The 27559-nt window shown below is 38.1% G+C and overlaps 1 protein-coding gene and 1 long non-coding RNA gene across 6 annotated transcripts in view; one reads left to right on the forward strand and one right to left on the reverse strand.

Annotated features, from left to right (window-relative positions):
* The first annotated feature begins 228 nt into the window (after positions 1–228).
* Positions 229–27559, forward strand: part of syt1a (synaptotagmin Ia) — a 160581-nt gene continuing 133250 nt past the window's right edge. For 2 of the 4 annotated variants that reach the window (XM_008400453.3, XM_008400449.3), the window contains exon 1: positions 231–454. The gene's annotated coding sequence lies outside the window, so the exon portion shown is untranslated. Of the gene's footprint in view, positions 455–27559 lie in introns of all 4 variants that reach the window. The other 2 variants (XM_017302823.2, XM_008400456.3) reach the window with 2 other exon arrangements.
* Positions 23650–26302, reverse strand: LOC145547528 (uncharacterized). 2 transcript variants are annotated; one of them, XR_014086097.1, is made up of 5 exons: positions 26216–26302; positions 25998–26056; positions 25119–25209; positions 24687–24842; positions 23650–24098 (listed from the first exon to the last, which is right to left on the reverse strand). It is a non-coding gene; the product is annotated as an uncharacterized LOC145547528 (long non-coding RNA). The 2 variants fall into 2 exon arrangements; XR_014086098.1 differs by lacking the exon at positions 25998–26056 and having other exon boundaries at positions 26216–26248.

Consider the following 27559-nt stretch of genomic DNA (forward strand, 5'->3'; position numbering starts at 1 on the left):
CTGGAGGGATTCCTAGGAACTGCCGCGTGATGATGCTCGGGCTTAAACAGCTCAGCCTCTCCTGACTGTCACACCTCCAGCTCCTCCTCCTCCCCCCCCCCCCACCCCTCCTGCCTTCAGGTTTTTATTCTCCAAGCTGTGTATGAGGAGCATCAGCTGTGTGTGTGTGTGTTTGATCAGATGAAAATGTAGTGCCATCCACACCGCTTCCTCCAGACTGGGTGTACAGGCAGCAGACAGTCATCAACCAGCCCTCCTTCTCGTGTCTGAGCTAGGCTCCACCTCTCACTTTCCCTCCCAGCTCTCTCTCCATCTTTCTCTCAGCATCACACACACACATGCACGCACACACTCAGATACACACATCCTCTTTCTCAGACTCCCCACTCCATATGAGCGAGCCTTCTCGTCAGGGTTGACAGCTTTGGAGCTGAAGGTGTGCAGCTGTTGCCAGGTAGGAAAGTACATTTTATTCACAGTTCACTCAGCAAGTTATTGATGAAAGTGTTTGTTTTTGTAAAAAATATGTGATGTATTTGATGACTGTCAGTCCTAATAATGTAACACTAGTGCTACTCTTCACTCCAACTCCCCACCGTTTCCCTGGACTCCATATTTGGCGCCTGTTTTTGCCGCGCCTTTTGTCGTCATGTGCACTTTGTTTTTTTGTCCCCGTATGTGCTCAGAACCTGCTTTAGGTGCAGGGTGGAGCGCAACAGCTGATCATAACGCTGCTTCATATAGGCTATGTCTCTAGTTACAAAGGGAGTCTACGTTGAGGATGTGTGGGCAGATGGAAAGGCGATAAGAAGAGGGGAGGGGAAATCAGAAGGAAGATGAGCAGCTGCTTTCATCCTATAGAAGCGAATCCCTCCGTTGTTCTCGCTCCATCAGACAAAATCTGAGTCTACATCTCTGGTATTCTTATTTTTCTCTACTTTCCTCCGTCCTTCAGTTGTGATGGGTTTGTCTTGAGCACGGAGGGAAGTAGCAATCTGTTGATTCGGAAATGAGTTGTAATCTCATATGAAAAGGAATAAGGATTTTTTTCCTGCAACAATTCATGCCTAATTATATAACTCACTTTATTTTTTTCCATTTGTTCTGTGAGCTGATAGGATTGAAATACCACTTTGATTCTGCTGGTTACCCAGGATCTCTGCTATTGTTGTGATTGGTGGGAACCCCCCCTTGCTGTAAAGGAGGCTTATCACCTCCCACAGGTTTTACTGATGGAGTGCCGATTGGCTACTGCACAGTGCACATGGAACGAGTCTCTCCAGAGTCTGTGCAAACAACGTCAAGCAAATCCATGGTGACTGCCATGCATGTTCAACTAGGAGTCGTTAAAAGGCAGATGGCCTATCACCCTCTTCTCCCAGATTACCTAATAACTCTGAAAGCATGATCAGCCGGTGTTAAGGGAGGGGGCTTGGGATGCAGTATTACCTGCTGCTGTGACTACGTTAAGGCAGGATACTCCCGTGAATCAGTCTGTTACCACGTGACGAAGACGGTGTGAGCAAGGCAACACTTTGTGCTTCCATCACCTAAATCTAAATGACCCCACAGCTTGTTTCCCCAGGTAGAACGTATGTTTACGTACTCACTGGACCTTCTACAGATGTTCTATTACATAATCGAACAGTCTGTGTTCAGATAGATGCTGCATTGCTTCTTAGCACACTTTGATGTTTTTCATAATGTTCAGTTTTACTAAATTATGTATGTTTAAGCTGTAATGGGTTTTTAGTAGAGGTGTGCCGATCGATCGGCCACCGATCATAATCGGCCGATTTCCGTGAAAAAATGTATGGTCGGTGATCGCCGATCACGGTCTCTTGTTGCCGATCACACAAACCGATCACCTGCATCTCATTTCGCAGTCTGCCTGTGCAGCTGGTCTCCTCTTTCCTTCACTGCGCAAACGCGCAGCAACAAATCCTAAGCGATGTGGAAATATAACGCACTGAGTGACTGGGGAAGTTTGCGTGTTGCGGCGGAAAATTGAAGCACGTCAAAATGCATCAACACAACAAATCTAATATGGCATAAAAACAATGACATACTTGAGGAGTTTGGCTACATCGAGGCTCACTGCAGTAAAAAAGACATATGGAGGATCAGATAGCAAGTAAAGCAGCGCACAGCTACAAACACTCACCCGGATTAACATGACGGTCAGAAAGCTAAACAAATAACCCACAAAAGTATTTAAGTCTTCGAGCTGCGATGTAAGACGCTGGTTCTGCTCTCGCTGTTGAACCGCTGCTACGCGCTACAGGTAGTAATATTTCACAGACGGAGCGCCGCTTCTGCTCCACCTGGTAGTGACCCTCTGCTTAAAGCTGCAGCATCTAACCTAAAAAAATACATTTTACATACGTATTAAAACTTTCGCTGTCCTAACATGAGACAGATAATCTCTAAAAAAATAATCGATCTCCTCCCTGCTCTGCATAATTACTCTGCTCAGTCAGAAACAGCCAATCAGAACTAGCAGTAATCAGCTAGCTGCCATGCTATCAGGAAGTTTTCATTCAGTAACTCAGGATTGTTTATTGTAATGGATCCTGTATTTGCCTTTGAATGTTAAGTTTTATACTTGAATTTTTTTGGCAATGTTGAGAGGTTTTATTTTGGCTCTTTGCATTATTTAGCCTCTTCAGAGCCTTCATATGTTATCAGTCTGTTAAAGATGGTATTACTGATAGCAGTACAATTTGCACAATGCCTGTTTTTTCTTGGAAAAAGTTATTAAAAACAAGTTTTTGTCTAAATTAAGGTGAATTCATGGTTCCTTTTCCACATAATGTAACCGGTAGTGCTTATGATTAAAAAAATAATAATTATGTGATCGGTATCGGTGATCGGCTCTCATGGATGATCGGAATCGGTATCGGCAGGAACAAACCTGATCGGCACATCTCTGGTTTTTAGAGAATGTTGAACAAACATCATAAAGATGAAAGATGAACTTGTGCAAAAAAAATTATATCAAGTCACGCACCATTTGTAAATTTAACTAATAGACTAAACAGAAAGCTAAAATAGAAAGGTTGGAGCACCAGGAAAAATAGAGTTGTAAGAAAATAAAAAATAAAATTACAAGAATGGTATTATGACAATACATTCATATTACAAGATGGACTTGTCATAATATTACAACTTTATCCTCAAAATGTTATGACTTCATTCTCAGGATTTGTTCTGCTAATACTATAACTTTATTCAAGTAATTTTATTACTTTATTATCATATTTTTCTTAGTATGACTGTATTACTTTGTTGTACTTTTACAATTTGCCATGCAGTCCACAAATCTGGCTTTGACAACAGGAACGCTGCAGTTGAAAGAAAGTTAGAACTGTGTCATTATGCTGAGTAAATTGTTTTTTGTTCTCAATCCAGTTAAAAATTGTCAATTTAAAAAGAATTAGAAAAAAATTATCTGGTGGTCGTGGACCAGATTAACTGAGTTAATGATCATAGTTCTGTACTGTGTGGATCTGTGCAGAGAATAAAAATCAAATGGGGCAAAGGAATAATAAAATGATTCACTGGTCCTCCTTATCCAGTCTGGCTGAGCTTGAACTATTTTGCAAAGGAGAATGGGCTATAATTTAACACTTTTGATGGACATCCTGGTGGAGATGGAGCCTCAAAATTTTTATGTAGAGATTCTATAAAGTATTGACTCAGAAAACAAATTCACACCCCAATCTTTAGAGTTGTCGTTATAAAAAATGGTCATAACCTGGCATCCTTTTCTTAATTTTGTACTGCTTTGTGTTGTTTTGAAACATAGCATCTGAATATGAAATATTTGTTCTAAATACAGATTTGTAGATCCAGTGCGACAAAACATGAACACATCGGAAAAGCTTCTAATTCCTTATCCAGGTGCTGTATACCATTCGTAGAAGCAGATGTTGACTTCCAGTCAAGTGGCCACTCGGCCGTCGCCTGGGGAGCTGTGATGATGTTAGTGAGCTATTAATGAGGATTTCGGAACCCAAAGTCTCAAGCCTGATGTTTAAACAGCGCTAACCTTTTGTATCGGATGAGCTATTGAGGGTGAACTTTTCACAAGAAGCCAAAGGCCGTCAGGATGAAAGGGCATCTGCCAGATTTACTTTGCATTTATCTGGAGACCCTCAATTATGATGACTCTATCAGATGATGGAAGAGTGAAGAAGCATCGGTATTGTAGGACAGAGTGGAGTGTTTCTCTCTACTGGAGAGCAATATAAAATGGAGGATATAAATGGAATGTGTGTTATGGTGTGACCTTGTGTGGCCATTTGGTAGTGGGTGTCTGTGAGCTCGGACAGTAACACTGAGAGCGAGCGAGTCACGCTGGTTCATGAATCATGATTTGCACTGCATCTCCTCCGTAAGGATGTACATTCATGTAACATCAGATTGATTTCACTTTGATCAGCATCATCATTAACGCTGAAGTAGAAAATCAATGAATGACACAGCATCAAGGTGTCCTTTTGTTACTGTATTGTGATCGATATGTTATTAATTACAACGTGATTTGTTTTTTCAGATAAGTCTAATTTAGCTTGCAAAACAGAAAAAAGACATTCAGGTTCATTTTAAGTACTTTCATCTGCCCCTCATTCTTAAACAAGATGAAGAAAATCCCAACATTAATTGTGGATTTTCACAAATCCCCGCAGAGTCACTATTATAGTAACATTTGCTTATTTTACACTAAACTAAGCATATCGATCAAACACACTTTTATACAGAATTTAACAACGTTCTGCCAAAGTTATTGTTAGATATTTTACTACTCTTATGGAATGGCTGACTTTATAGTGTAGTTTCTCATTTTCAGGCTGGTGGTGGCTTTTTTCATCCCAAAACTAGTTTTTTTGATGTTTGTTTGGAATAATTGTTTTAATACCCACTTTATCAACATTTGACTCATTTAGCTGTTGGTTTAAGATAAAGTTTGTTGGAAGTTATTCCACAACGTGATGCTGTCACCACCATGCTTGACAGTGTTTTTAGGTTTAAATGCTTAACTTTGACTGGTCTTCTTTTTGTTGCCAAACACCTTTATCTTTGACCTGTCTGATTATGAGACATTTTTGTCCAGAAGCATTTGGCTTGATCATGAGAGCAGCTGCAGATTTCAGCATAGCCTGCACGGTCTCAGGAACTTAACAGAAGTTTATTTCTTGGTCTGAAAATCTCTTTTCTGCTGATATAGACACAGCAAGTTGAACTTCAAGACTAAAATCTATGTTTTTACTAAACTTACTTATTGGTTTTAGTTTTGCTTAATGGTTAAATTTAGCTTAAACTTGGAGACAATGCTGTGCTTTGGTTGGAGAGTTGTTTCAATTGGACAGAAAACACGCATTAAACGTTTAGAATGTTTTCCTTATTCCCAGTGTTTGACCCAAAATCAGTTAATGACAGACTTCCATCACAGTTTGGTGTCAGTGTGTTGAATGGAAAACTCAAGCACATCGTTCAGACAGAGCAGAAACGAGTGTTTATTAAAACAGGAAGTCTAATTTAAACAGGGTGCAGAATCACCAACCGTCTTTATATGTTTATTACGTTATACGAGGCTGACACACTGGTTCTTACATTTTGTATTGACTAACCTTTGTTCTTGTTGAAAAAACAAAACAAGAAAGAAATGCTATACAGACTAGAAAATCCTCAGTGAAGAGCTATGTTGTCCCTACAAATGGGATTAGTAGTAATGCCACTAACCGCAACAATTGCTAAAGAACCAAATTCTTACATTGTTTGGTCATTGGCAATGAGGACAGCTTTGGTTCTAAGCTAACTTCATCACACTGCTTATGTGACAGTGTGCAGTCTCATGGTGTAAAGCCTCTCGATTTAGCCCTCTGTGAATGGGCCTCTCCTCACAAAAGAACAAAGGTTGTGGTTCTCTCATTTGCACAGAACCCACAAATGCATTGTTTTAGCAGCAACAAAAGCTGAGTCTTCCAGTTGCATGTTATTGCTTTTTAATTTATGCATCATCTGGAGGAAAACAGTCAGCTCTATGTGACAGGAAATCACCACCTGGACTTTCTGAAAGGCCTCTTAAAAACTGGTTTATATCTTAATTGGGGATTCAGAAATAGTTTACAAAATTACTGACTAATTACATGCTTAATTAGTTTCTCTCAGTAAGTGGGCCCTGTGTTTAGCCATATTTTACAATATGACTCAGGTCTGCCATGCAAAGACAAATCTTTATTAAATAGACTTCTGTCAAGATGGTCCATGTTTCCTTGTGACTGTCTGTCACAGACTTTCCTTGACACGACGTTATCTTGGGTATATATGTACGGTAATGATGGTGGCAGGGAGGTAGGTGTTTTGTGATAGGTACGAATGAGAAAATAATTTTAATGGTAAGACTGCCAATGTGAGAGCTGTAATTTCAAAATCCCCTTTAGCAGGAAATTGCTTTTGCCCTCCTACAACTTTTTAATATCCTGATTCATACTCAGCCCTGGTAAAATGCATCTTCCAGCCATAGTATTTCTCCCACTGCTGCCCGACGGTGCTCCCTGAGGAAGTTATTGGAGATAAATACCATCTGGGGGTATGGAGGCTGCTAAGGGACAATAACTTGGCCTCTTTTCTCCATGTTGGTCCCATAGAGCCTCCAGTCTTGCCTGTACGTAGTGGGTGAACTGTCCCCTTTGCCCGTGAAAGAGTGGATTAATTATTGCTGAAGGGCATGCAGTATAAAAAAAATCAGCCCTGGAGCATGTTTGAGTGTCTCATGAATGTAATAAGGCTCCTTAAAAATGCTCTCCGTCTCTTCCTCATCCACAGTCTGCTCTGGAGATATGAAGGGGTATCGCATAATTCACCTGCTTAAACTACTCAGTGAATTTATAAATCAAGCAGGTTGTGTCACCTTAGCTCTGGAGTGTAATTTCAGTAAGAACCCAACCAACTACCACAATGCAGCCATCAAATATTAAGTCTGCAAGCATTTTACAGATGCATTTACTAAGCACCAGGGTAATCACACATTACACACTGTTATATTGAATAGTTTATCTGTAATTGTAAACACAAATTTAAGCTATTAAATGACACAAACATCAGCCTGTAGTCATAGCAGTAATTAGGTGTGAGTGGTAATATAGCTTATCTGAAATTGGTAATAGCTTCACTTTCAAACCTTCATTGACACTTTTATTTTCAAAATCCTGTTGAGAAAATTCACTTATTGAGTTATATATTTACCAATACAGATTATTTTAGTTTGTTCCTGTCACAGCCTACTCTAAAAATGGTACTACGTCTGTATATTTAAAATTAAAACCCAATGTAGTAAACCATCTGCTCTTCACAGATTCACTTATTTGTGGATTTTTCTGTTGAACGATTCTCCAAATTACTTGCAGAAAATCTGCCTAAAATATCTTTTCTGCGATGCCACCTGAGACATTACACTGTTTTTGTTTTTTTCAAGGCACTGTCCAGTTTTTTTTTGCTCCTTTGTTCTACATTTTAGATGCTACAAAATTTTTTTTTTTTGCTATTTTGTCTTTTGTCTGATTTTGCTCCTCAGAATGCTATTTTTCTTTTTCTCCTGTGCAATCAAACCAATACACACTCAATGTTTCTTTGAAATAATACCAACAAACTGTTTTTGTGGACTGAAAACGGTCCTGATTATAATTTGTCTCTATTTGATTTGCTCTTTTTGTGTCAGTAAGGCACCTGTCAACCAGGAGATGAGCCTGGGATGTAAGAAACTTCTGTGCAATCTTCAGGCTTTTATTCATGAGTTTATAAGAATGATAATGGCTTCAATTTTAGGGGAATTAAGTAATCTGTGCTGAATATCACAAAGGGTGAACAAATGCACACCTCGAGCAAAATTACACATTTACCAATCTATCATCACCAGAAACTGAATGTCACCCAAGGCAGCAAAGGGTAATTTCTGTTTTTCTGTCAGTATTCAGTGTCTCCAGAATATGTCAGCTCCGCAAGGAGACTCCGATTCAACGACATCCTAAGTTGCCTCTTGGCTCCGCTTCACTTAACTTGCAGCTTTCGGGCCCCCTTGGAGGATGTGTTAGTCATGAAACAACATGACACTCAGCAGTGTTTGTGCAAAATAAATGACCGTGATGGGATGGAGTAAGAAAGCAATTAAAATCAGCGTTGCCCTAGCACCACCCGGTCCAAGATATAAATGACCTTGATGGATTAAAAATGTGTCAGAATAATTTCAGCAAGATTTGAGACGCATGAAGTGTAGTTGTCAGAGACATGCAGCGCATTTTGGTTCCCTTTTTCCTGTCAGTTGAGCGGATGTTTGTCCAGAGACGGCAGCATGTTTGAGTACATTGCATTTCTCTATTGTTTTGCAACCAATCAAGGTCATGCATGCTCATTAAATTTACTGCAGGATTAAACACCAAAAATAAAAATGCACATAATCAGTGTTGCAGACTTAATATCGCTAAGTGGCGATGATTTAATTTTTCAATCCAACACAGTGAGGTAGGGTTTGCCATTAATGTTGCTGTCCCTGGTTTGCCATTAGACTGGAGTCCTATATAGTGTGACTCTCAACCTTTTGTTGGAAGCAATAAGAAGTGAATAAGGAGTGATGCATCTTGCCCAACACGCCTTATTTTTAACCATCTTCAGCCCCGACTGTTCTTCGTCACTGTCAGTGGAGTGGAATGTGTGCCCTCCGCTGCGGACTGCTGAGATTTTCCTCTGATGCAAACATCCTTGTTTGTCACCATGGCAACCACGTCCTCTGCCTGCTGTACGTTGTCATGCCAGCCAACACCCCCCCCCCCCCAACTCCCCACCCCCTACCATCATGCTCTTCCTCACCCATTAGGGCTTTACTGTAGCTGACACACGCAAGTGTTGAACATCGTTCTTTGTCAGGTTGTCCCTGTAAGATTCTTCTTGAGATGCTAGAAAATTAAAACAACACAAGCATGTTGTCTTTACCTTTCTACAGCTAAAGTAACACCTCAGTTCATGAATGGCCCCATAAAAACCAGGAAAGAACATTCTTTTCAATCTACTTTACACATCTACTTCAGTAAATGTTTGAGTCTGTATTTATTTCAGTGTCTCTGTAGCTTCTGCAGAGAGTTTACCTTAAAATACACTAGTTGCAGAATTTAGTCTTAACATCTCCAGACTAGTTTATTAAAACTATTCATGCATAAAACACAAACCAGTATTTGTCACTTTATATATACTGTTCTGGCTCCATACATTATATTGTTGTTGTTATTCCAGGGTAGAATGATTTTACAGCTTCAAGTAAATTAAAAAATTTGAATTTTATTTGGGATTTTCTCTAGTCCAAGCTTAAATATAAGTCCAAATCTTTTCATAAACACCCACGATCATTTAAATAAATGTTCCTTAGCATGATGCATCTGACCACAAGCTTTTTATAGCTTCTATTATTCTGGGTGGACATTTTAACTCTCTTTTTATTGATTGGGTTGAGGTCAGGGCTTTCAGAAAAAAATTCTAGAAACTCGATAATAACCCATTTTATTTATTTACAAAACTGTTGATGTGTTTGGAATCATTGACCTATAAAAACACCCAATTATTCCAAAATTAGAAAGTTCACATAGTCTTCCTTGTGTTCATTTGCCTTTTTAATGTTGAGCACTAGCAATAAAACAGATCCACAGCATAATCCTGCTACTATCTGTAGCAGGATTCACACACAAAAAAATAAATTGTACACCAACTACTGCAAACATCAGCCATCTGCATGCTTTTGGGAAGTTTTGCAAAGGGTGCAAAATATATATTTGAGGTGCCATCTTTCATAGGTTTGTCTCTATGTTGTAAATTAATATATGATAAGTTTATAAAGCAATAATCATTTGTGCTTCTTCACATGGTTTATGGGCAGAGTGATCTTAATGAGACACCACATCTGGTCCCTTACAAAGCTTCTATTATATTTTATCAAAATAAAGGTTAGTCTGTGGTAGCATCTCTTTTTTTTTTGTACTGGTGCCACAGAAAGCTGTACTAGTTTAATGCTCATCAAGGAAGAACAAAACCATCAAATTATACTGCTGCTTAAAAGCTTGAAAGATAAAACAGTAAGTGGTCTGGATTTACAACCATCTGGGGGTTTTTTTTGTGCTTTTTATTCACCCTTGTGCGCAATAATCTCTGCTTTCTAAGAGATCTTGTGAAGACGAATGCAAATGTGGAGGCTTAGAGGTCCATTTTGTTCATTGTTAGCACCAAACCCCCTTTTTTTTGGGACAAACATGTCCACCCAGTCAGACGAAAAAAACACTCATTACTACAGCACCATGGGGCCAGTCCGGCCCTCTAGAGGATAATAACTATGCATCTGCTTAAATCTGATATAATGCTGTTTTAATGGCTAGTCGGGCCTCTGTGGATGGAGGCAGAAATGGTTGCACTCTCTTAAGCTGTTTGACTCGTGCTCCTTGCTGCTCAAGCTGAGGCAGTTGAAACAGGCTCTCTTTATTATTCACACAAGAGGGTTTAATGGGGTCTTTACAGTGGATCTCCAGGGAAACTTTACTATATTTTGAGAGAATGATTATCCTTGTTTACGGTTCTGTAAAGAAGCTTCAGCTAAAACTGTCATGATAAGCAGCAACTTTGCAGCTGCAGCCCCAAAGAGTGATTTAGCTGCAGGTGAAATTTCTGGAGATTACATTTGCTGTTCCTTATCTCCTAAATTAACTCATTACCTTGACATGTTCCTTTCCCTGGAAACGGCTCGGACCTGAATTTATGATGAAATTTAGCAGTCCCATCATGTTCAGCATTTATAGTGAGGTATTCACTAAAGACCTTTAACTGCTAACCCTGTTCCACCATTGATTTTTGACTCCACAGTCAGATAGGTGACCTTGAAGGATGTCAAAAAAGGAGGATGTGAGCGAGGGCAAAACTGGAATGCATCCTCAGAGATTAGATTCTGTCAGACTGGCAGCTTCGCTTTTCATTTATCACAGTAAAATCTCCAAACCTCGGCTGTACAGTCAGAGAATTGATTGATGTTTTGAGGCAGACACAAAAAGGGTTGAACTTATTCAGCATTTTGGGCACCTCTGTTATAGAAAGGTCAACCCCTGAAGGAGCAGAGTGGTCAGAAAGTTGCAAAGCATTTAATAGTGAAATATTCCTCCATCTGGACTCAAACATTCAAATTCTGTCAATCACATCCTTGTGCTTGAAGCGTACACTAATTGCATATGCAAATTCCCAGAGATTATGACTTTGCAGCCACTGTAGGGTTTGCTGATTGTTAGTTATGATTATGATGGATTTCCTCACATTCATTTCCTAAATGTTGTTAATGAAGAGGCAGCCACTTACAAATATGCATCAGGCATAAATTGTGTATTGCAGAGCGCATCATGCAAGCCTTCTGCCAACAACTTTAAGACTTGTAAATAAGGACTGAATCTGTGGAGTTTATTTTATTATTTTAGTTGAGATTTTGGAGAGGTTTAAAAGTGTTTCTGTGTATTTTAAACTGCAAATGTCATCTGTGAATCCTTCAGATTTGATTAATTAATTCTCTGCATACTCAAGACTTGTGTCTAGTTCTAGTGAATATGAGTCTACAAAATATTGCTTGAATTCATAAACACACCTGATACACACCACAATAAAACTCTATCTTTTTATTGCACTTATGCACCACTTTGTGTGGGTCTAACACATTAAAATCCATAATGAATTATAGTTTGTGCTCCAAATATTACTACATTTAAAAAATATATCAAGAGGTATGAATATTTTTTGTAAAGCACTGTAGAAACATCAAAATCTCTTATTTTTCAAAATGTTGCACATGTTGCACAAACTGTTCACTCTTGAATAGCTTTGTGAATAAAACTGAGTGGCATAAAGGGCATAACTACTAAAACACCTCACTTCTGAAGACCTGTTTACATCTCTTAATTGGTTTTAGTTCCACTTTGGTGCACATGGTTTTCAATTTTGCTAACACAAATTGCAATATAATTTGAAAAAACAAAAATACAATACTGTAGTTGGATCAGCAGTTCACTCCTGACTAGTCAAGTGAGGAAAAATTAATTGAAAACATTAGGAGTCTTATTTTGGAAAGACTTAATCCCAGCCTTTTTGTCCTCTCAGTATCTCATTGATTACAGAAAGCGCTTTGCTGTGCTCCCAGGAGAGCATACTCTCCCTTCTGCATCACCAGCTGCTGATTGACCCTGCATCAGTGGTGCACCTGTAAATGATGTCCCCCTATGTTGAGTACAGTAAACAGTCAGTGACTCGTGACTCCATCATCCAGCTTTTGGGGTCACTACCCACTAGATGGCTCTCTGTTTACCCTCCCTCTACATTCTATCTTCTCTCTGTCATCTCATTCCCTGCTGCTCTGTCCATCAGCCTCTCTCTCTGGAAGCTTTCACTGTGCACACTTGGAGAGATTTGGTTGGAAAACATGAAAGTGCTGAGCAGATTCTGGTTCACTGAATTTGATGGATGGTCTTTAAATGAATGTTATGGAGTTTTGAAAGAAGCACAAAATCACAGCATTTCAAATTGTCCAACTGAGGCTAATTTATGGCTTTCTTGTTCGATCTGCTTCACCAATCGACCTTTAATCCTTGGCTTGAGAGCGCAGGACAAACATAACTGCAGACCCCTTTTTGTTGACTGCTGTGCTGTAGAATTAGGATCAACTTGGTATTGTGAATTAGTAAAGATCCAGTTGATCGTGATAATGATTTCCCCAACTCTTGTTTCTGAGACTGACATTTCTCCTGTGATGTTATTCAAAAGAGGATTTGGTGTTGTTTAGAGGCTTAAAGGGGGCAGTGGCTCGTGTAATCTGATACAGCCAGTGGACCAGTCTTTTAATGTTGAATCAATATGTCGCTAAATACGCTGGGGCTTTGGTGTTGTGCCAGTGACTGGATCCAAATAACTGACTCTCGACTCATCTCTGAAAGACTAAAAGAGTATTTCACAGATTAAATCTTTCTTGGGTTATGTCAGCTTTAAATAAATGGTTTGTCTCTTGGAAATGACACATTGAGATGATGCAACACAGCGCTGCTTCAAAACCACATTATTTGCATATTGGTTGCAGGTCCAGCCAACATGTATTTATTACTTGAAAATAAACCAAATCAAAGATGAGACAATGCAGCTGAAAACTCATAAGAACTGTCGGTAAGTTATTATATGTGCTGCAGTTTAACATATGCAATTTATAAGGACTGTATTTGATAAAACAATCATTCTTCTCTTCAGGTAGCTGAGACTTTTTAAAAATATCTACTAAAAAGTTAATAGGTTAAGCTTAGTTTTAATTAAAGAATAACTAACATTTAAATAATTAAAATTTATCCACTGTAGCTACTTTTTTGAAATTCCTTTATCTCATGATGACATTATGTTCTTTTCAAACTCAATATTTCACAGTATTACTGGCTGCATAGTTAAGTTTTCTTGAAAAAAGATTAACTACACTCTTAGTGCAATTAATTGGATATATTAGTAACCCAGATTCCTGCCAAAAAACCCCAAAACAAAATAAATAGCATGAATCATACTTTTATAAAAACAAATTGCAGAACATAACAGGCTTCTGTCAATTTTCAAAGTACAATATATATATGGATAAACTCTTCATTAATGCTGGCATTACTTTATTACAATATTGTGGCTAAATCATTATTTTTCACTGATGCTGTTTTTAACAAACCTACTTTTAGTAATAGTCACATTTCTCACTAAAAAACCAATAAAAGTAATATTTCAACATATTTAATTGCATGAATTTTCTTCAGACATCTGTTAGAACTTCTCACTGTAACGCTAACAGCAGCGTATCTGTCCTAAAATGTAACCGTTTCCATTTCTTTTCTGTCTTTCCTTGTATCACACCTGCTCATGAAACTAAGCCCCCTGATGGGGATGCGTCACTCTGAGAATCTTTGAGATGAATCAGGAGATGCAAAACAACACATTTTAGACACGTGAAGATATATAATCAATATCTGTCTTTCTGGGTGAAAGTCTTCCTACAAATAAATACACCATAAATGCAGAAACTCGTCTTTTTACGTCTGTTTATTCTCAGTTTAGAATCAAGAAGCTGTTGCCTATAAAATGAATTACATTCCAACAAAAGGAAAATACAACTTTTTCTCTTAACAACAATAAACTTCAATCTAAAACACTATTTCTTCAGGTGAGTAACATACTGCAGACTAGTGATTCCCAATGTATGATTCAAATTAACTGCACATATACAAAATAAAGATCATTTTTATATAGCAAAAAAAGAGGGAAAAATATATATACACACATAAATCTTTTGTTTTAACTTTTAAATGCATAATAGATTCCTGGACTTTTATCTGTTTTGTAGCCTGAAGTAGCAGGCTGCCTATGGTGCGTTCAGAGACTTGGAAAGAAAAAAGCTTTTTGATGATCATTTAAGGTGACAGTGTGTGTATTTTTCTCACTCGCTGAGGAATTATTGCATCTCCAAAATTGTTGTGGAGAACCAGCTAAAATCCACATCCAGCAGGACAGCTCCAGAAGCAGTTTGTGCAGCCAAAATCACCTAAACTTTGTCATTAACTTGTGTAATGAGCTGAGTGTGGGGGCACAGCAAGTCCCAGACGTTTCCGTCTCATGGGCAGCTCCTTCTATCCCCCCATCAGTCAGGGAGTCAGTGTGTCAGATGTTTTATTCAACACAGCTGTGAGTATTTTTGGCACCTGGCTGCTTCATTCGAAGGAGGGGAGCGATGGAGATGAGCGAGTTCTGGGCCTTCCAGAATGGGGTCACGATTACTTCGTGCTTCCGAACCTACTGGACCAATATAGGGTAACATCAAAGAGCTGAAACACCTGTTTCCAGACGGAGTTCCTCGTTCAGCCGCTGCGCAGATGAAAGGACCCGGATAGTTTGAGACCAGAGGGAAATTGCTCTGAGATCAAAGTCGTGACGTTTTTTTAAATGGCGGAACAGAACGATTCTCAGCTGATGAATGTTTTGAGGGTCTGTGTGATGTTCAGACTAAGCCAAAGTCACACAGTTTTGTTTGTGATGTTTTAAGCCTGTGTTCCTCTTCAGGCATCACAACCATTTGTACATACAAAGTGAGGAAAATGCTGCCTCAACACAAAACATGTCTGAATTAATTACCAAACCGAATATAAAACATACTTTTTCTTCATTTCACCTGAGCTCAACATGCAAATATGTTGGTGTGTACAAAATTAAAATGGCAGAAAACTGCTAAAACTCTGGACAGAGATGCTAAGCAGTTAGAATTGTTTAAAGCCCTCAGGTGAAGGAAAATAAATGAGTGTTGACATGTCTTGTACAGATAGTGGGATAGTTTTGTTTGTTTTTGCACGAGTCAATCCTTAAAGAATTTATAAGACTTAAATAAAGCAAGTTTCCAGTAGCGCTGACCTGTTTAGCATCATTCTAAATTAATTGGATTAATTGGAATAATACATTTTCTGTGGCCATGCATATGGCATTTTTTTAGATGATAGATTGTGTTAAAAATGTTCCTGGAGGTTTTTATTTTTATGAAGAGATGAAAACAAACAAACAAACCAGATTCAAAGTCCTAGTGCCCAGTGCTGAATTTTAAGGCCACAGAAATGTCAAAATTTCCATTTTTGCACACAAAGAGAGACAGACACAGGCAGAATTTCAGGGGCATGTGTTTGAAGTGTATCTCTCCAGAGAAAGTCCTTCCTCCCTTCATGCTCCCTTTGCTTTTTCCTCTTTCTGCAGATATAAATGGAATGAGCAGAGGCCAGTAAAACAGAAATGATATACATTCTGGATTCTCACACTGCAGTTTTATGTAGCTGGCATCTGAAAAAATAAATACTTTTACAAATGTGCTATTTTATTATTTTTATTATTGAACTTTTAATTTTTAATTGTGTCTGGGCTTTAAGCTCACAACTATATCCAGATACATCCAACCATGGAATGGTTTAGTAATAAATAGCAGTAGTGAATGTAAACAGCATTAAGTCTTACTTTTTTGATTTATGATGCTTTAAGGCTGCAGTAAGGAGTTTTTAGGAAACCGTGAACTCAGTCTGAACATTTTAACAATGACCTTATAAATCCCAAGAACATGAAATATTGACACGTGAGATATTCGCTATAAAATTAGGTTGTTACTCCGCTGTTAGCACATGTGCAGGGTGTTTGCAGTGAGTACACGAGCATGATGGACACTGCTAAGACATTCTTCCTGGTTCTGATTGGTTGTTAGTGGAAATGATATATTTCTTGAAATGGAGAAGCCAAAGAGCTTGATTTTGTTTTTCACAAATTAACTCGGAACATTTTGATAGTTTTATTAAATATATAAAAAAGTTTTTTATATATATATATATAAATGTCGCCTACTGCATCTCTAACTACATGAGCTGTCAAGATATTTTAAGGAAATTGTTTTTGTAATTTATTTCTGATATACACTTTCAAGAAGCACTTGCTTTGCTTCTTGGTCCAAACTAGTATGACGTTTGCTTTAAAAAAAGTTTTAAAATTTTTCATTCCAGCTGCTCTAACCACATGGAATGAATTACACCTTCAACAAAATGATGCGCTACTGTTTTGAGATTAATTAAATTCTACAGCAGAAATCAGCTAATGGACCAAAGAGAGAGCGTCCTTTGTTCCATTTAATAAATTGCATTTCTCTAACAGGCCGATAGATAAGTCATAAAATCCACGAGGTGGTTCTAACATAGTAACAAGAGCTTTTGCTGCTCCAGCGATGAGCTCTTTGGAGTGCATTTGAAAATTGAGCAAAGACAACACACCATGAAATGCCGTTGAATCACTCAAACGCTCTGCAGTGGCCGAAACATAAAATGCCCTGTCTTCTTTTTAATTCACCATAAAATGATTTTTTTCCCCACCTCCTGCTTTACAGAGCGTCCATTGAGGTTAGCGGCCTGCAAACATTCATTAAGCATAAATACAAAATCAGAGTGATTCACTGGCATCAGCCACCTTTTGCCCTGTCAATTTGAATGCATGGCGTATCTGTAATTTATTCAGTTGCAGTAATAGGATTGCACCACTGTTGTAGTGGACACCTTCAATAATGGCAACTGCTATAATGAACTGGGTCCTTTTTATCCTCAGCATGCCCTACACCTCCATCAATAGTAATGATTTCTCCTCCTACATGGTAGAAAAGTACTGTTATTCCCCATCAAGCCAGTGACACTAAGCATACAGCAAAATCTAAACAGAAATGGTTGGAAGACAACAAGATGAATGTTCTGAAGCAGGCAAATCAAAGTCTGGCTCCAAGACTTTAAGTCCAGCTAATGAATCTGGACTTATAATTAATGCTTAATATCCAGGAAACCTGATAAAGTTTGAGCTGGTTAGTTTCAATTTTTTTTTCCCCCAAATGATAATACATGATAAATGTGATTTTATTCACAAAACCATGTATTAATGGTTTAAATAAATCATCAAATCATTTAGAAATCCTGAAATATATACACTCTTTTATTAATTGCAGAAGCTGTACAAAAAGGATACATTTCTCAGTTATTGACAGATAAAGATTGTATTAAATGTGAATTTTTTATCTTTTTATAAGTCCAAAAAAGTGTTAATAAACTTCTTTCAATAATTGCCCTTTTTTTTAAAGAATCAGTTGCTATTAAGCAGGTTGCGTTTTTTTTTAAAGCTTCAACTTACTTAAATCCAGACAAACTTTAAAAATAAAACGACAAATTATAGCACCAGGAATGAATATCAAGTGTCAGTGGTGTAATGCATCAGTTGTCAAAGAAATAGTCATGTTGCCAGGAACAAGGGAAGGAGCAGAAGATGGAGGATCCAGGAGAAACCAATGATGAATTACACAGTGAAGGGTTTGATTAGCTTTTTATCTGCTTACGGGACTCTGGGGGATGAGCGGAGATTGATGGGCTGCAGTAATCTGACATGGTGTTGTTTATTTGGACGGAGAATAGTTGGCTGGAGTGCAGAGTGGAGCAGGAAGATGAGCAGCAAAGACAGTCATCTGAACATACTTTTAACAGCATTCTTTGGGTGACTCGCCTTTTTCCCTTCAATTAAGAATTTAATGGACCTCTGCAGGCACGCCGTCACTAATGTGAAGTTAAATGTGGCTTTTTATCATTTTTTGAGATTTCAAATGACCTATATTCCTGGTGTACATTCACATTAAGTTTTTAAAACCATTAAACAAGAACAGTTATTGATTTTCTGAATGAAACATTGAGTTTGCTACTACAGAAGATAAGCTATAGACTTCAGTGATGTGAATTACCTTCGAGGAAAAACTCAGGAAAAATAGCATCTTACAGATAATGAGATCACTATTGAAAGCAGGTTGGAGTTTATATGACTTATTTACAGCATGTTGAAAATAAGTCAGATATAATCACACTTTAATAAAGGAGGAATCTTGGCAAGGAGATCCCTTTGGAATAAAAATTTCACTCTTGATTAATGATGTATTATTTATATAAATGCCCCATTTGAAATTATGACTGCTGTTTGGCAGGTTTGGGTTACTTTAAAAATATGACTAGATAGTTTATTGAAATTGTAAGAATGATTATTTAATGTAACGGTAACTTTTTATTACCATTCAGTTGAACCTGTGATAGATGAAGTGCTGTAGTAGAAGTTTGAAAAGACGGAGCAGATACACAAAAAAAAATAGAACTAATTATTATTTGAATTAATTGAAATAATGGCAAATAATTCAAATTGGATAGCAGGATGAGATCGAAAGTTGACTTCCAGCAGCCAAAAACCTTTAGCTCCTGGGGTTTTTCACTTTTTGTGCAACAACAGATAATCAGATGTTAATTTATTAATTTTTATTTTTTTTTTTTTACGTATAACAAAGTTCTTTGCATGTAAAGAACTTTGCGCAATGTCTAGTCAAGCTTAAAATTTAATTAAATTATTTAGTTGTAGGGGGAAATTAAAATAGCTGTTAATAATTACAAAATGAATTACCAAAATTAAAAGAAGTAGATCAAGAGAAAAACATATTCTGGTTGCTTAGCAACAGTGAAGAAATGAAGCTTATAAGTCTGAAAAGGAAACTTTGCATCGCTTTGGAAACTAGTGAAAAGGATGCTATTCATGTGGCTGAAAATACAGAAAAGAGAAAATTTTGTTTTTTTTCACAGCTCTAACCTTTTATTTAAAAAGAACTACTCTTGTGTTGGCGTAAAAAGCTAAGGCAAAAAGTATTTATGGATCACAAGCTCAGTTCTCCATTCTGGTTTCCCTTTTGAACTGTCAGATATTTTTACTAGTTTGAAAAGCATTCTAGGATGAGGTTTTAAATGTTGTCCATGTTTTAAAAGTAAATGTTTCCGAGCCATTACACTGTTTTATCAGATTCCAAAGACTGCTATTTTGGACAGACTTCTCTCCAGAAGTTTTGAATATGGTGTAGTGCTATCCTGTCGTCGCTCCACTTGTTCCTGCACACTGGTATTCAGCAGGCTGAAAGAAGGCTAATTCAGTTTTCCCATGCTTTCATACAAGACACATTTTTCATTTTCCATTTTCCTAAAAATGTGGATATGTTAAGTTTTGAGGCAAACCTCTGACGCAAGAGATGGCCAGCTCCCCTGAAGCTCCAGCTGATGGGCTGATCAGAAGCAATAAGTTGTTTTTATTGATTAGTGAGAAGAGCTTGAATTACTTTCGATATGCCATTTTTGAAATGAAATGAAAATAACTGGGCCCAAAAGCCCATCTACCCAGCCAGCATACCTATGTGGGCCCCATATGGGAAAGAAGAGGGCTGCCAAAATGGGCCCCAAGTGGGTTTGTCCGCGGGTTCCATGGTGGCCCCACATGGATTTGCCCACGTAATTTAAATGGGTGCTGACTGGGTTTTGAGTGGGGCCCAGATGGGTAACTTACGTGAGGCCCATCTGTGGCCCACTAGGGTCCTTTCGTGAATTTTACCTGGCCCAACTGGGTCTAAAATGGGCTAGAAATGGGTACCAAGTGGGTTTGTCCGCGGTTCCATGGTGGCCCCACATGGGTTTGCCCACGTAATTTAAATGGGTGCTGATTGGGTTTTGAGTGGGGCCCAGATGGGTAACTCACGTGAGGCCCATCTGTGGCCCACTAGGGTCCTTTCGTGAATTTTTACCTGGGCCCCAACTGGGTCTAAAATGGGCTAGAATATGGGTACCAAGTGGGTTTGTCCGCGGGTTCCATGGTGGCCCCACATGGGTTTGCCCACGTAATTTAAATGGGTGCTGACTGGGTTTTGAGTAGGGCCCAGATGGGTAACTCATGTGAGGCCCATCTGTGACCCACTAGGGTCCTTTCGTGAATTTTTACCTGGGCCCAAACTGGGTCTAAACTGGGCTAGAATATGGGTACCAAGTGGGTTTGTCCGCGGGTTCCATGGTGGCCCCACATGGGTTTGCCCACGTAATTTAAATGGGTGCTGACTGGGTTTTGAGTGGGGCCCAGATGGGTAACTTATGTGAGGCCCATCTGTGGCCCACTATGGTCCTTTCGTGAATTTTTACCTGGGCCCCAACTGGGTCTAAACTGGGCTAGAATATGGGTACCAAGTGGGTTTGTCCGCGGGTTCCATGGTGGCCCCACATGGGTTTGCCCACGTAATTTAAATGGGTGCTGACTGGGTTTTGAGTGGGGCCCAGATGGGTAACTCACGTGAGGCCCATCTGTGGCCCACTAGGGTCCTTTCGTGTATTTTTACCTGGGCCCCAACTGGGTTTGTCCGCGGGTTCCATGGTGGCCCCACATGGGTTTGCCCACGTAATTTAAATGGGTGCTGACTGGGTTTTGAGTGGGGCCCAGATGTGTAACTTACATGAGGCCCATCTGTGGCCCACTTGGGACCTTTCATGAATTTTTACCTGGGCCCCAACTGGGTATAAACTGGGCTAGAATATGGGTACCAAGTGGGTTTGTCCGCGGGTTCCATGGTGGCCCCACATGGGTTTGCCCACGTAATTTAAATGGGTGCTGACTGGGGCCCAGATGGGTAACTTACATGAGGCCCATCTGTGGTCCACTAGGGTCCTTTTGTGAATTTTTACCTGGGCCCCAACTGGTTATAAACTGGGCTAGAATATGGGTACCAAGTGGGTTTGTCCGCGGGTTCCATGGTGGCCCCACATGGGTTTGCTCACGTAATTTAAATGGGTGCTGACTGGGTTTTGAGTAGGGCCCAGATGGGTAACTCACGTGAGGCCCATCTGTGACCCACTACGGTGCTTTCAGGAATATTTCCCTGGGCCCCAAATGGATGTAAACTGGGCTAGCATGGGTAACAAATGTGTATTTCCACATTTTCCATGAGCGCCCATATGCTGTAGCCCATATGGGTTTAACAGGCCCTGACTGAGTTTTCAGTGGGAGCCAGATGCCTTTTTCCTGTAGGAACAATTGGGTCTTTCTCACCTAACCTGGAACTGAATTACATTAATAGATCTTAATCAACAAACCAAAGTACTAAAATGCTTTAGCACAAAACTTGCGTATAAGAAAAGAGATGAAATATTTATTTGTGTCAAGGCTTTTATTTAGTAATTTGAAGTATTGTCAGTTTTTTTAAACTCTTCAATTATAAGAACTTTATTAACACAGAGCAAATAATGCCACAACAAGAAATGCACTGGTAAAAAACAAACAAAAAAAAGACATTCATATGGCATATGTGAAAATAACAGAAACTAGTTTAATATAACAAATGTGTAAACATACATCTATATGTAGATATAATTATATCTAGTTATCTATATCACTAGATATCTAGTTATGTAAATATATATTTATATCTATATAGATATATCTATATGTATATAGATATATCTAGATATATTTATATCTATAGATATACCTATATGTATTTAGATATATCTATAGATATACTTATATCTATAGATATATCTATATGTATATAGATATATCTATAGATATATTTATATCTATAGATATAAATATATACAGTGCTGCTTGAAAGTTTGTGAACTAGTTGAGTAGTTTAGATTTTTCTTTATTTTTACCATGATTTTATTTTCTCATTACCACTTTTTAAATACAGTATGAAATGTCAGGTTTATGTTCATCAATTCCATTCATCTGTTTTGAGGAAAATGTGTGAGTTGAAAGCAAACTAACTAAAAAATGGAATCAGAGCATCTGCAAAAGTAAATGAACCACAGCTGCACTGGTAAAGTCAACTAGGTAAAAGACTCAGGTGAAACACATCAGAGTGCTCAAGTAATCCGTTAAGCAGACACATCAAATGAGACATCCTTGGGAAAAGTTTTGGGCCACACTGGTTGAAAGGGAGAGGACCAAAGTGATTTGGTTGGTTGTGTCAAAGCATAAAGAACAGATCGACAACGCTGAGAGGAAAGGAGACATCTGAGGATATCAGCAAGGTGGTGACAGCCCATCAGTCTGGGGAAAGCTACAGGATCATCACCAGAAGATTCCAGTTTCATCCATCCACTGTAAGACAAATCATTTACAAATGGAGGGCACTAGGCATCACCGCAACCCTGTCCAGAAGTGGACAGCCACCAAAACTTCCACAAAGAAACACCAGAAAAATAATAATGCAGGTAAAGGCCAACCCAGGCATCACCTCTAGAGAGCTGCAGACCTCTCTGTCAGCATCTGGGATAAATGTACATGCATCTCCAATCAGGCAAAAATATCAATAGACATGGTATTCATGGGAGAGCTTCTAGAAAGAAGCGTCTGCTCTCAAGAAAGAACAAAGTTGTCCGTTTAAACTTTGCCAGAGAGCACTTGGACAAACCAGAGGCTTTCTGGAAGTCCATTCTCTGGATGGATGAGTCCAAAATGTAATTATTTGGCCTCAATCAAAAGTGCCATGTTTGGAGAAAAGTCAACTCTGCATTTACAGAAAAGTACCTCCTCCCTAAGCACGGTAGTGGAAGTGTGAAAATCTGGGCCTGCTTTTCTGCCTCCTGACCTGGACGACTCCATATGATCCAGGGAACCATCAATTCCCAGAACCATCAACAAATTCTTGACCAGAATCTCCTGCCATCAGTCAGGGAGTTGAAGCTGGATTATGGATTATGCAACAAGACAATGATCCAAAGCATCCAGCAAAAGGAATGGCTTAAGAGAAAGAAGATTTGCACTCTGGATAAGCCCAGTCAACGTCCGGATCTCAATTCTATAGAAATGCTGTGGCAAGATCTGAAACGGGCAGCATGTGCCAGATGTCCCTCCAACCTCTCAACTGACAGAGTTCTGCAAGGAGAACTGGACAAAAACCTCAAACAGCAGATGTGAAACAGTCATCTATAGTAACTGAAGATGTTTGGTTGAAGTAATGGCTGCAAAAGGACAAGCCACAAGGTACTAACTGAAAGAGTTCACGTACTTTTGCACTTGGCAGGTTGTCCATTTTTCACAGATAAAATACTTTTGTTGAATAAATAATGAAAATAGGTATTTTTTTCTTTGTGTTCCTTATTTGGAAGGTCCACATTACAATTTGAGCTTTGGATGTTCATTTCACATGATTATTATAATTTTTCTTTGGTTGTCAAGCAGCACTGTATATATCTATATATCTAGTTATATTTCTAAATAACTATATCTAGTTATCTAGATAACTATGCATCTAGCTATATATATATATATATATATATAATGTGTGTGTGTGTGTAAATAGATACATATATATAGATCTATACATCTATATATTTAGATATAAACACATATATATATCAACATACACACACCTATATAGCTTTCACACTACGATTTTGTCAAACATTTTTAATAACCTATATGCCACACTTGAAAGCTCTCACACATCATTGTAACTGTCCATCTTGGAGGACCTGCCCACCTGAGTCTGAGCTGGCTGCCTCCCTAGTCGCTCTAACTTTTCCATTTCCACCTCTGTCCCGGGCTCCAGTAACCCACTTCCAGAGTGCCTTTTCCGTATCTTTATGTGATTCCGAGGATGGATCCATTTCTTTTCAGTGCTCCTAAATAACAAGCAAAGGCAGAAATTGTATTAAGTGTTTTACTTTTAGTACAATGTAACATTTATGAGATTTGCATCTTCCCCTTCACAGGGCAAAAATGCTTGCAGACATCTGCCAAAATCAGAGCACTCTTGAGTCAACATGTTATCATTTATACCTAAAGCGAAAAAATAACAACCAATCCAGATGATCGGCAGAGATCGGCCTCATGCGTGATCGGAATTGGAAGCAAAAAACCTGATCGGCGCATCCCTAGTACACACACTATATTCTTATTGTAAATTTAAAATATATTAATCTATATAAATCAACTATTGACATAAAGGTTCTATCATGGTTTTGTATAGTTATTTTGTTAATACTGTTTGAAATGCAAACAATATTACCTTCAAATTTTGTCAGCAATCAAAAGTTCTTGACAACACAGTGAAAGAATACTATATGAATAAAACCAAAAATTGAAGTCTCAGTTTTTAATCTTTAAAAAAGAAAGAAAAAGATTACTAAAAATAAACAAAAGGCCTATGACAACCAAAATAAATTAACAAATGTTTAAGAAAAAAAGTGAATATAAAAACTGATCTTTACCATACAAAACATCAGAGGCGCAGGTCCTGGAACTTGTTTCCCATGTCGGCCAAAAAGGTTGAACTGAAAAGCCAATTCAGGGGACATGAGGAATCGCACAGCTCGTTTTACTGCATCATCTATAGACCCTCCTTCAATTTCTGCAACCATGGCAACCTTAAGTATAATGACAATTACAAGACAACATTTTAAAATCGATTTATTGTTTCACACATATATAGCTTATATGCTTACTTTTATACATGTACAAAATATTAATATGTTATATATATTAAATGTTATCAATTTAAGTCACAATAAATTTTGAAGGATTAGGAGGAAAAAGTAAAGCAAAGAGAACCAAATGGGTAAAATAACAGAGCAGCTCAAATGACAACTAGGGAGACAGAAGATCTAGAGTTGTGTGTTACAGAAGTCCCTGTTCCACATTACCTTCTACTTCGTTTTTCTGGAATATCATCCGTTTGAAGATCCGATGTTGCTTCTGCCCTTGCAAGCCTTTGTCGCGCTTCTCCATAGTATTCTTTAGAAAATAATTTTAAAAAAGTATTAAAACACTGGTAAATCTAACGCTCCCATTTTCATTGACCAAACAAATGGCTAGTTGAGACCTAAACACCAGACTTAATGCTTGTCATGCAGTTTGCTTTTTTCAGTCAAACTATGACAGAATAAAACGCTTTAAAATAATATCACAATTGATTTTAAAATATTTACTACAATGCCTTCATTCCATTTACAAAAAAGCTTTTATGCCAAATATACTGAAACCACATGGGCCCCATTTCTGTCCCATTCCCAGTTAGCCCACAATAATGCTGAATAGTCTATACATTTAGCCCACATGGGCTGACAATATGGGTCCCATTTTAGGTTAAACACATGGGCCTCATGTAGTTAGCCCAGACAAAACCCATGCCCATTCATCATTACCCATCTAGCCCACAACACGATTCAATGCAGTTTCATTTTTTTTAAAAATGCACCTATGCAGCCAAGCCAGCGTGCATGGGATCCAGCCATGCATGCTGGATTAACTGGATGAGAAAGATTATTAACAACCCATGTACACAGAATGAAAGCAAAGTAGTAACTCTTTATAAATAATTAAGTGGTTTTATCGTGTCAAGATACTTTAAAAGTAAAAGCAACCTCTGCTAGCAACGTAGATTCATTAGTGAACTGATTTTATTCTGCCGCGTTGGCGCTCAAATTTACTGGTGGAAGCAGCAAACAAGATGGCGCCGCAGCGTATTTGAAAATGATGTGACCCAGAACAGTTTGAAACGCTCTGCATCCAAATATTCTTACCTTAATGATGGCAGATGACTTATTGCGTGTGTGTTAACAATATCAAAAATAATTATCACCTAAAAGCAAAAAAAAAAAAAAAAAAAGAAACAACTAATTAGGTCTCTTTTGGGGTACTCCGGTCAACCATTACGAGCAACATATTTTTTAACTAGCGATTTAAAATCTCTCCCTAAAATTTGATACTATATAGACAAAACAGACAGAAGTGTACTTACAGATTATTTAGTAGAACGCCAGCAAACCTGCAGACTCCACGCCAACGGACTGATGATTTTGAAACCGCATATCCATCCGCAGTTAACAATTGTACATTTTCCAAGAAACATAAGATTAATTTTGAGAGTGCTACAATGGTTTAACAATTGTAAAACCGATGTAGCTCTCACGAACGTTCTCAATTAAAATAAATAAATATAGTCGTCAGTCCTTATTCAAATGTGGTTTGGAACTATTTTCTTTAGTGGATGTGTAAAGTGCGTACTTCAATTCAACAACCTTTATTGGCAACGGTGCCAGAGAAAAATGAACAAAAAGGTAAAAAAGATTATTGAAAAAAGATATAAAAATAATCATTAAAAGAAATCTTACGTTTTTTTTTATTTTATTTATGCTGACAACTTGGAAAATGTTTACAGATGAAGAAACAGTTGCTCATAATTTTTAATGTTGTCTTTCTCAATTGATGAGCTTTCTTTTATTTATTTTCTAAACATTTATTTATTTTAGTAATATTTTTCACGATGGTCTGATCTGAACTATTTCTCCAAATAAGAATTAAGTCCTGCTGTGAAAAAGCTGCAATAAACACTTTGGATGTCTGAACATCCAATTGATAATAAAATAAAATAAAATTACATTAAATTTAAAAAAGAAGCAAGGACCAAAGTCCACTCTGAACCATGATCTATTTTGAGTGAGCAGCAGAAGATTATGCACATTTAAAACAGATAATGTCGCAAAAACATTATAAGACATCTGGACTGTTCTAGCGTAAAATAATAAAAAGAAAAATGTTAGGAGTTCAAAGTGTAGCTTGAACAATACAGAACGGGTTAAAAAATAAAGCATTGAAGCATATTTTGGTCTTCTGGAAGCCTAGTGTCATGTCGGTGTTAGTAAATGAGCCAGACACAGAAATCATGGAGTGAGCATGTTTTAGGCTCAAATACAATACCTCTTTATAACCTCCAAGACGAAGTCACCATCCAAGGAGAGCTTTTCATTTTGTAGAAAGAAAAGCTGTACCTTTTATCAACTCCAATACAGGCCAGCTGAGTAACAATTTCCTTAACTAAAGGCCATCAATCTGACATCTCGGGTAATTTTTTTCAAAGTGTTTATAATCTTGCTCTTGCAGCTTTTGTTTTTGATATATAGTGAAAAGATTGTAAGTGACAGGGTAACCACAATGTCTAATATGATTTTAAAAATTTATTCCCATTACCCCACATAATAAAGGACCAGGGTCTACTTTTTCCTGTCCAGGTCCAACTCATATAAAAATGGCCCATGGTTATCTCATGTGGGTTCAATGCGGTCAGCCCACATGGGCTTCCCAT

The sequence above is a fragment of the Poecilia reticulata genome, chromosome 23 (assembly GCF_904066995.2).
Source record: "Poecilia reticulata chromosome 23, P_reticulata-male-v2, whole genome shotgun sequence".
Taxonomy (NCBI): Eukaryota; Metazoa; Chordata; class Actinopteri; order Cyprinodontiformes; family Poeciliidae; genus Poecilia; species Poecilia reticulata.